The following is an 11,453-nucleotide window of genomic DNA, read 5'->3' as shown; positions in this document are numbered from 1 at the left end:
TGTTAAGGTGAAGGAAAGAGAGGAAATGAGAGAGCAAAGTGAGGAGCTCCAAATGAAGTTTTTTTGGTGGAGTCCACTAGAAAAAACAAAAAACAAGAACAAAGCATTCTGGTGTGTGTTGTGCGCACTAGATGAGCCCAGTCGGGCGTGTGCACTCGACGAGCCCATTAGGCGTGTAAATTTATATTTTTTTCCTCCATTTTTCTCACATACTTGGACTGAAAAAAATGCAAAAATAAATAAATAAATAAATAAATTTCACTATTGGCCTTGCTCTAACCAAAAAGTAGTTGGAAACCTAGTTTCCCTATTCGACAGTCTACCCACCCAAATTTTCCGATGATTTTTCCTAATGGATAGATATTTTAACATAATTGGATGGGTTAATTATTGCATAATTACTATGATTCTGATTAATCCCTCTATATATGGTATATCTCATATATTTAGCCACTTTCACCTTTTCCATGTATAAGCTAAACCAACACAGTTTGACCAAATTATCAAGCCATGTTTATTTAATAATTAATACTTGACATTTTTATAGGTTAGTTCAAAATAAAATTTGATTAATCGAAAATTTTATCCAAGGTTTTATTTTAATGCTTATATAGTATAAAATCACATGAGAGAGGTAAATCACACTATGAAAACCTCATGTGACGGGTTCGATCAAGAGAATGTTAGCAAAAATTGAACTCGTAAACCTGGGGGGTGTGGTTGAGTGGAAGAGACTCATTCACCCTTAACCAAAGGTCAAGGGTTCGATCTTTGTCTTTGGAAATGGAGCAGCCTTAAATCTCCAGGCCAGTTGTCCCACCCAAAATAGGCGCCTACAATCCAGCGAAGGGATTAGTCACTGTGTCCGGCGGTGAAAATCCTTATGGGTATATCCAAAAAAAATTGAACTCGTAACCTTTTTTTTTTTTTTTTTTTTTTTTAACCTTATAGATAATTCCATGTGATTTTCCATTTTGAAATTCCAAAAATTCATGCTAAAAGACGAAAATAAATAGGAAAAACCTACGATAAAAAAAAATGCAAACAAATTAAAAACTACATAAAACGTAGTAATGCCACACTAACACAATCAGCCATCAAGATTCAAGAATGGGTGAATCCCATATGTTGGACAAGCTTAACATCTTTAGACTTTGTACTTATCCAATTTGCACACATATTTACTTGCATCGCAAGCGCCCAATAGTTATTGCGTGGATCGTGTTCCACATAATTGTGTAAATCACGGTCCAAAAATGACATTGTTTTGCGTATTTTTTTTTTTCACGCGACCACTGTTACATTTTTAGAACTCATAATGTACATTATTCTAATTCAAAGTACATTATCTTACTCTAGAAGTTTCATTATTCTAACACAAAATGCACATTATTCTAACACATAATGTACACTATTGTAACTCATAATATACATAATTCTAATTTATAAAATTCAACAACGTCGTTTTAGACCATGATCTACACAATTATCTGAACCACGGTTCACACAATAATTTGCCGCAAGCTAAGCGCATCAATCGATTACCTTAGTGTCTATTTTGACATAGTTTCTTAACACTTTAGACCCATTTATTTTAAAATTAATGCAGAGAAAATTAAGAGGGAAGAATGATAAGATTAATTAATGAAGAAAATAGTAAAATAATTGTGGGAAGGGAGTAATTGATATAGTATAAATCAGAATGAATATTTGTGGGTCTTCACCGAATTGGTGTACTGGCAGACAATTGGAGAAGAGTGTAGGCCCATTCACGTGAAATGACAAGTAGTCTTTCTTTTTGGTCTCACAAAAAATAAACACATTAAAGCTCGGCATTTGTTGCGAGTATGACTCATTCACACATTTCATCGAGCACCTCTTGTGTCTCCTCGCACTCCATTTTACTATACTTGGATGCCTTCTCACCCTTTTTAACACACTAATAATCATCCACATTATCATCATCATCTTCTTAATTATCCTTTAAAATGCTCTTACTATTTCACTTCTTCAATTCCATTAACCCCTTTTATCATATTGTGCAAAATCTGACACACTCCAGTGTTTTTAGATTTTGTCGTTCATCCTTTTTACCTTCTCTTTTTTCTCTCATTCTCTTAATCTTATTTTAATTATTCCATTCACAAGATTATGATTGTCGGACTGACTTATTAGATGTTCGATTTCCATTTATTACTTTTATTTTGTGGATTGTCGCGTCAGTGCCATAGTCATTCATGAGTGGCTGCCAACTTGATCTTGTGTTGATTCTGAGAATTGAACAGTTTCTCACACTTTTTCTAAAGTATGTTATATTCGAACCTTATGAGTTAGGAGAGCTGCATGTTGGCTTGAGGGCCCACTTGCGTTTAATACGACGACGTCAGGGCTACATTTACGACGATTAGTCTAGATAATCACTCATGACTTAGATACATTGATATTGATTTAGTTTACTTTATTCATGATTTAGTTGTCTAAGACACCTTCATTAAGTAATTCAATTCACATTGCAAAGAATCATATATATAATATTACAATTATAATTGTATTAGTGTTATTATAATTGATTTTGGTATATTGCGATTATATATATTATTATTTATTAATATCATTATAAATCACTACTACACAATTAGCAAAGATTAAATACAAAACATCTCACAAACATCATGGTTAAGCTACATGCATGTATGGATTTAAATGCTCGTACTCTAATAGAAATAGTTAATAAATATTCATAAACTTTAATTTAAATTCATTGTGTCTCATATGAGATGGGAAAACCTCAACAAATATCAAATAAACATTAAAGAAGAAATGTACGGAAAATGGATTGTTTAGACAAGAATGATTATTAGGTGCCCAAAAGCTGAAAGAAAATCTGCCTCAACGAATAGAGGCCAGTGGACCTAATGCCACAACTTTGCTTTAAAAAACTATAATGGCATGATTTGGAGAATGGTTAGAGCATTAATTCATTGTTTCAGTTGAGGGATTAGATTACGGTGAGAATGGTATAATTAAAACTGTTAGGCCATTTCAATATCGTTGCCACCACACTAGAGTGTGTTTGGGAGAGCGATTGGACCAGTTCACCGCTCCAATCACTCTTTGGAAAGTGGTTTGGATATATAACTTGTAGGTGGAGTAGTAGATCATTCCAATTATAGAAATTTCAAAAAGGCAAAATGCTAGGGGTCACTGTTACTGTGATTTATATCATCTCAAACACTTTATCAGGTTAGGGTGTGAGAGGCCCTTGGGGTTGTGGATTCAACTTTTTGGGAAAAGAAGTACAATTGAAAGCGTATGACTGAGAGAACGCGACTGCACACCAAACTGCAATTAGGTCATCGAACTAAAAAAAAGTGCTATTAAGTCCCTAAAAATCACAAACTCATGCAATTCAACCCAAAAGACCTGTTTACTTGAAAATATTGTGACGTGACAGTTACTGATTTTAACAATATTTTTTTTAAAATAATTAATTAAATTAAAAAAAAAACTATCTAAGACGAATCGTCTCCAACCGACTTCTTCTCCATGTCCGGAGATGAAGGCCTTCACCTCCGTGGCCAGGGGGACGAAGGTCTTCGTCTCCATGGCTAGGGACGAAGCCGGCCGGAGACGATTCGTCTTCGACAGTTCTTGTTTTTTTTTTTTTTTTAATTTAATTAATTATTTTATCTAAAATTATTTTAAAAAATTATTTTTAAAATCGGTAACCACCACGTCAACATACTTCCAGGTAAACATGTTATTTTGGATCGAATTGTATGAGTTTGTGTTGTTCAAGGATCCAATTATATTTTTTTGTTTTGAGTTTAATGGCCTAATTGTTGTTTGGTGTGCAATTGAATGGCGTATTTGCCCTTATTCCTTACATAAAATGCAACTGAAACGATAAGAGTGTAGTGGATCGCGGATGGTATGATTATAGAACCATTACACCATGACAAATATAAAAGGAAGGAAATAATTTGTGATTTAATTACTGGAGAGCCTACGAGGAAAGAATCAATTAGGTTGTGTAATTAGAGTAAAATTGATTAAATATTAGTAAGAGAAAATTATGTAAATTAGAATAAATCATTACCTCGCATAGTTAGTATAATTTCAATACGTTAATTATTATAGGTATTAGTAATGTATTAATGTATTATCAATAGGTCCAATGTATATGAGTATTAAAAACTAGAGAAATATATTGGTATTCTTTATCAATTCTTCTTTGTTATTCTTATTCTTCTTGGTGTTTCCACATTCTCGAAATGTGAAGTTGGAGTTATCGTGACTCGAATATAGTTAGGAGCTAGAAACCAGCTCAAAAAATTTTCTATCCATTACCATCATATTTAGAGCCGTTACAGACCATTTTAAAAGATGAAATAGAGTTGGCATGACAAATCATTCCAATCGTAGAAATTTCAATAGGGCTAAAGATTAGAGTTTAGGGTTTAGGGTTTAGTGTTCTCATTACCATCACGTTAACCACTCCAACCACATTGTTCTCTCAAAAGGGGGCTAAGTCGTTCAATTTGTTATTGCTTGAAACTTTTGTTCAAATAAAATTTTCAAATACTAACTTAATTAATTGTATGAATATTGTCAATATTAATTTGTAATGTGCAACAATTATCTTATACTTGAAATGTTTGTTACAATACCTTACTTTATAATCATGTTTTTTTTTTTTTTTTTGAATTACTTATATCATGTTACATTATTATATTGATGTGTCAATTCTCTAGATCATGCCAAAGTATATCTGATGAGCTGATGGGTGGGTTCTTGATCACAAAGTTTAAGTTCATGTAAAATTTGCACTTTAATGCAGATTGACACATGAAACATATATACTTGACCAACAATATTATGCCATTGAGTTTTGAAATTGAGAACATAATATTATGGGGTGTTTGGTAAATAGCTGTTAGCTGATTGGATGAGTGTGTTTGACTAGTTAATAATATTAATTGATGTAGAAAATCTTTTGATAAATTAGCTGTTAGTTGATAGTTGATTGCATGTAAAATAACTTTCTCGAAAAGCTTATTGAAAAGTTGTTTTGAGTAGCTTTTTAAATTTTAGCATTTTGGAGCAATAGATTGTTACAAAAAGCTAATTGATCAAACACTCATATTAATTGTTTAACCAAATCAAACAGTTAATATTGATCAAATAAGTTAAAATTGACTGATAAACTAATTATGTTACCAAGCAAGACATATAACATTTTATTGTGGAGTAGCTAGCAAGAACCTCTCTCCCCCTTAATGAGAAACATTAGGACCTACCACCCATGTGTGGTGATTTGATGGATCAGCAATTGTGTGACAACAATATACAATTCTATTCTCAATTTGTATAAAAATTTTCACCATTTGACAAATTCATACCTAATCAACTCATAATAAGTTTGATTGATTGGTTGGCAAGTATTTAATAAATATAAATATTATTAATAATAACGAAAAATTTTAAGGTGATAATTGATATGGGTACCTCCTATATATATTAAAAACAACTAAAAGTGAATGTGAAAGATTTTAAAATTGTACCGAGTATGTGGGAATATTGTTCCAAATGTTGATTCTTTCGTCATGAAATTATCTAATTTGTGCACATGTTAACTTTTCATTAATTAGTTTTTTATAGGACTTATGGAAACCAAATTTTTTCTATTTATTCCAATTTATTAGGATATAGCTGAACCACTCTTTTGAGATTTTTTTTTAAAGGTAAAACAATTGCATGGCTACACAATTTTTGATGGCCTTAGCTTGAAGAGTCATGGAAAGTTGATTCTGCATATTAATAAAAGAAGAAAATCACTTTTACAAAAATTAAACACAAAAATTTTCCTGAATCTCATGCAAAATTGTCAATGTTCTCAGGCCACGCATGATTGGTCATCAACCACTTTTATAGTACATTGCAAGTCCTAGAATATAATCCATGAAGGAATCACAAAGTCTAAAAAAAATGAATTGAAATACAACACAAGTCAAATTAAGTATACAAGAAGTTGGTTTTCAAAAGAAAAGTATACAAGAAGTTGCATGCAAGTGTGAGCATAGTCTAATCATCATCATCATCATGCATCACTTTATTTCTTTGTTGCATCAACAATAATGGATTCTGTTGAGTGGAGGTTTGGAATGCCGAGTCCATCATTTTGCTATCAAAATGTAGCGTTGACTGCTACGCAAGTATAAAGAAATAAAATTATATTTTCGCTACTAGTTATAACTTTTGATGTAGTAGTATGTGAGCATGAGAATTGAGAATTGATATCAAAGCAGGTCATGATCAACCTGCTACTAGTTACGGAGTATAACTTTTGGCGACAGCTCCAATAACATAAATGCTTGATATGATAGATCTAATAACATATAATTCTTCAAGTGTTAGTGTAAACATCCATTTATCTCTTTATTCCGATGATAAATTTTCTCAATGATAGGTAAATAACCCTAAGAAATATTAATTTTTTTGTGATAGCTTTTGAATCTCTTAAAATAGGAAAACTTATAGTTTTGTCCTCGATTATTTTAATTAAAAAAAAATCTTTTGGTCATCAATTTCAAAATTGGTTAGTTTTAGTCTCCTGATTATTGAAAATGTATCGCTTTTAATTTTCAAGTAAAAATGTGCTACTTTATCAGTGTTAGAATTAAGTGTTTACTATGGTGTATTACGCAAAAAACTATAACTAGTAGCAAAGGGCAACGTTACCAACTTCAAACTTATGACCTGCTATGATAACAATTTTTGAATTAAATGCTTACCACTATGCAAAAAGTTAGAGTTAATTCCAGCAATGGTCCTCCGACTATATTGATTTTCCAAAATTAGTCCTTGACTTTTAATTTGGACACTTTAGGTCCCTTGACTTTCAATTTCTTTCCAATTGAGGTCCTTTCGTCAAAATACGGTTAATTGAATTTTAAATGAAGGGGTAAACTCATCATTTCACCTGCCTATGTATTATTCTTAGTATTTTTCCATTGTATACGCGATATATATGAAGATAATCTTAGTCGAAACCCTAAAATGTTCATCGTCGTTCCCCATTTGCTGACTACTCGTGTGTGCGTTCCTCTATTATTGAGATGTTTACAAGGTATAACAGCGAAATACGAAGGGAGAAATACGAAGAATAATACATAGGCAGGTGAAAGGACGAGTTTACCCCTTCATTTAAAGTCTAATGAACCGTATTCTAACGAAAGGACCTCAATTGGAAAGAAATTGAAAGTCAAGGGACCTAAAGTGTCTAAATTAAAAGTCGGGGACTAATTTTGGAAAATCACTATAGTCGGAGGACCATTGCTGGAATTAACTCCAAAAAGTTATAACTAGTAGTGAAGATACAATTTTATTTCTTTATATTTGTATAACAGTTATCACCATATTTCAATGATAAGATATTTAATTTGGTTCTTGGGGCTTCAGGCCTTCGCTTAACAATCAAGACCAAATTTAATGGATTTGAACTTAATAAAAAACACAATAATTTATTGATAGAAGTTGGAATTAACTCCATACTTTCTAGAGATAATTCCATTATATTCAATTATATGAACTTGTTTGGTAAAATAGTTAATCTATAAGTCAATATTGGCTTATTTGACCACTATTAACTTTTTGATTTGGTTAAAAAATCAATATAAGTGTTTGGTTAATTAGCTTTTTGTAACTCTAAAATACTAAAATTTAAAAAGCTGCTCAAAACAACTTTTTCAATTAGCTTTTTGAGAAAGAAAATTATACCAAACAACTATCAGCTAACAGCTAATTTACCAAACACCTTTCTACAATCAGCTAACATTATCAACTAGTTATATCATCTAATTAACTCAATCAGCTAACAGCTAATAGCTATCAGCTAACAACTATTTATCAAACAGGGCCTATATCTTTTCCTCAACCTAGATCATCAGTTCATCACTAGCTAAAAGACAAGTTTGATCACCCGATAATATTTTTTTTTTTTTATAATTATAAAGTTGAATTAAAAAATCTTTGTTTAATAATGTTTGTACCTTTCACTCCCATATTTCGGTTAAACAAAATGTACAATTATATTTAAATAGAGGGTTTTTTCTTTTAATAAAAAAATCAATTAAGAGAAGGAAAAAATCCAAAAACAACTTAGTAAAGAACCTCTTCATAAGTGCAATAATAATCAATTTAGGGACTACATTATGTAATGGCTCAATGGATAATCATATTTGAACACGTGACAATTCAAGGACAAGAATCATACTTCACCAATTTAGTCATACATTTTTAGGATAATAGAGTTTATTATTAAGATTATGCAATATCAGTGTCGTTGTGTTATATATGAAACGTCTTAAAATTACTGTTCTGTAATAATTTCATTGTGCCAAAGACATAAATAAAGTTAAAAACCTAGGACCATAATTATTAAAAGCATATCGGTCAGATGAGAGCAACACAAACATTAAATATAAATAAATAAATAAATATGTTATTTTATAGTATTAATTATCAGCATCGGATTCGTCGGTCATATTGAATCATTGAAGAGTCACAAAAATCATGTTATTTCCCCCACTCCTCCGCCGGAGTGGGGCCGCAGGATGGAGGGGTGGGGGTGGCGATTAGGGAGCTGAGAGGGAATTTTGGCTTTTAGGGATTCAACATACAATTTATTTTAATTTGTACGAATTGAAAATAGAAAATAGAGAAATGGTACATAGGAAAAAAAAAAAAAAAGGATATGAAATACGGAGTACAAGAAAATGTATAAATATATATAAAAGATAGATCAAATACCAATTTTAGTCCCACGAGTATTGAAAGAGGCCAAGAGGTGGTGTCAGAAGGATTGGAAGATCTCACTCAGGAAAATCATTCGGGAACAAAATGAGAGTGCAGATGCTATGGCGTCTTGGAGTATTAACACGAATACGTTTTGGCGTGTTTTCATGTCTTGCCCTCCCGGCATGGATGATTACATTGAGCTTGATAGATTGTGCATGGCGAGGATGAGCGGTGGAACTAGCTAAACTTCCCCTGGGTCTCCCATCCCTTACCAATTTTAGTCCCACGAGTATTAGCAAAATGACAGTTTTGGTTCACATGTTTAATTCCTACCAATTTTCAATCACGACTATTGTTTTAGTACCAATTTTCATTAACGACTATTGTTTTAGTGTCAAAATTCATCACGCCGGTCATTTTTCCTTTTAAGACATGTCGAAATCTAAAACTTTTAAAGGTATTTTTGTCATTTTCAACTTAAGATCCCAATTTGAGCATGAATAAAGAGATTTAAGTCATAAGATCGATCCCAATTCGCAGTTCTCTTCCTCATCCTACCTTACTTTGAGGAGGATAACTACGAATTGAGATCGATCTTAGAGTAATCCAAATAGCAAGGTGATGATTTCAACAAATGGAAGAAACGTTTTTAAATTGTATAAACATTCACCCTTAAAAGTTCTTGTGCATCATAACTTACAAAAAGAGGCCATAAAACATTATATGTTGTATATATTAATGTATTAATATTCTTTGAAAATATAATAGTAGCAAGCACTAAATAGTCTTATTCAAAACAGGATAGAAAAATTCATTGAGATTAAACCCAGTGAAGTGAAGAACAATAGAGTACTTCAAATAACAAGGTGATGATTTCATCAAATAGAATAAGGTTTTCAAAATGCGGAATGTAGAAGCTAAGTACTATTTTTAAAAGTTTTCGTGCATCATAACTTACAAAAAAAAAAATAAAGTCAGAAAATTAAATATTATGGCCCTGTTTGGTAACACAGTTAGTTTATCAGTCAATTTTGGCTTATTTGAGCACTATTAGTTGTTTGACTTGGTTAAACAACCAATATAAGTGTTTGATTAATTAATTATCTTTTTGTAACAACTTATTGTTCTAAAACGTTAAAATTAAAAAAGCTGCTCACAGTACTTTTTTCGACTAGCTTTTTGAGAATGTCATTTTGCATGTAATCACCTAATAGCTAATTTACCAAACATCTTTCTACAATCAGCTAATGCATCAACTGATCAAAGTTACTAACCAAATAAGCTAACCGCTATTACCAAACACCTCCTATATGTTATATATTAATGTATGTATTGATTAAACCCGCATGGGCAGCTCAATTGGTCGTCATAGAGGTGAAGTTTGGAAAGTATTAATTAATTGATTAAGAGTAGCTAAATCGAGATGGAAGAATATAATTATATTAATGGATGTAGGGTATAGAGTGAGGCCCCTCAGCTCCCCAATGAAAATTCTCTTTGCTTTTGTTAGATGGTGTTGTCTAGGCATTGTAGGTTGATATATTGAATGAATAAGACCTGGCAAAGTTGTTAACTAGAAAAGAGGCTACAAAGATCTGACAAGTAGAATCATCAGAATAGTCAATAGTATGGACACACCATTTAATTTATGTTCGTACGTTACAATATAATATCATGCTTTATTTTGGAAGATTCCTCTTTACATGTTTTAGTTCCATTATATTGCTACTCATATTTCATAATTTAGGCTTGTTTTCCAACGTCGTAGCCTCGTAGGAGTACGGTTGATATGATCCAAACTTTTTTTCTGCATTATTGGATGAACAAATTCGAGGAACATATAATGTTATAATATAAGTAGACCTATGATTAGAGTTCTCGTATAAATTATATATTGAGAAAATATTTTTTTTTTTTGAAATAGAGAAAATATATTTTTAGTTCTTTAATTATACGAGTTTAGTAATTTAATTTATGTCTTTTGGCCATTGCAGATTACATTACTAAATTACAAAAAAAAAAAAAAAAAAGTTTAATTTCTGTCCCATGATTCCATGAACAATGAAACTGTTAATCTCTGTTGTTAGGGATATATCATTTCCATAAACTAGAAATATATATTGTTATTTTCGTATATTGAATATTAAAGAAAATATAAAGTAACTATGTAATTACAATGGTGCATCTAGAAATATTTGATAGTGTACCATCGAATAACTATCAATGCACTCAGAATCTATAATAGTGCAATGACGTGTGTACTGTTATTTATCAACGAATGCACTATCAAACGTTTTCAAATATACCATCTTAATTATGAAAACACCATCATGTTTTTTTCTTCTCATTTTTTCCTTTAATTTTCAACTCTAGATCAATCCAAATGGATGTATGAAATTAATTTTCACTTTTTACATGGGATATTTGTTCTTAATTGAACTTGCTCGTGTGTGTGTGTGTGTGTGTGTGTGTGTGTGTGTGTGTGTGTGTGTGTGTGTGTGTGTGTGTGTGTGTGTGTGTGTGTGCTCATTTGAGAACTGCTACCCCAACAAAAATAGGAACCAATTAGAATCGTACACCTAGAAAGATCAACAGATCATAAGTAATTATATATTAAAAAATACAGTCACATTTTTATAAATAACTCAAACTTT

Source organism: Ipomoea nil, unplaced genomic scaffold (genome assembly GCF_001879475.1).
Source record: "Ipomoea nil cultivar Tokyo-kokei standard unplaced genomic scaffold, Asagao_1.1 scaffold2565, whole genome shotgun sequence".
Lineage (NCBI taxonomy): Eukaryota > Viridiplantae > Streptophyta > Magnoliopsida > Solanales > Convolvulaceae > Ipomoea > Ipomoea nil.
This window is presented reverse-complemented; position numbering follows the sequence as displayed.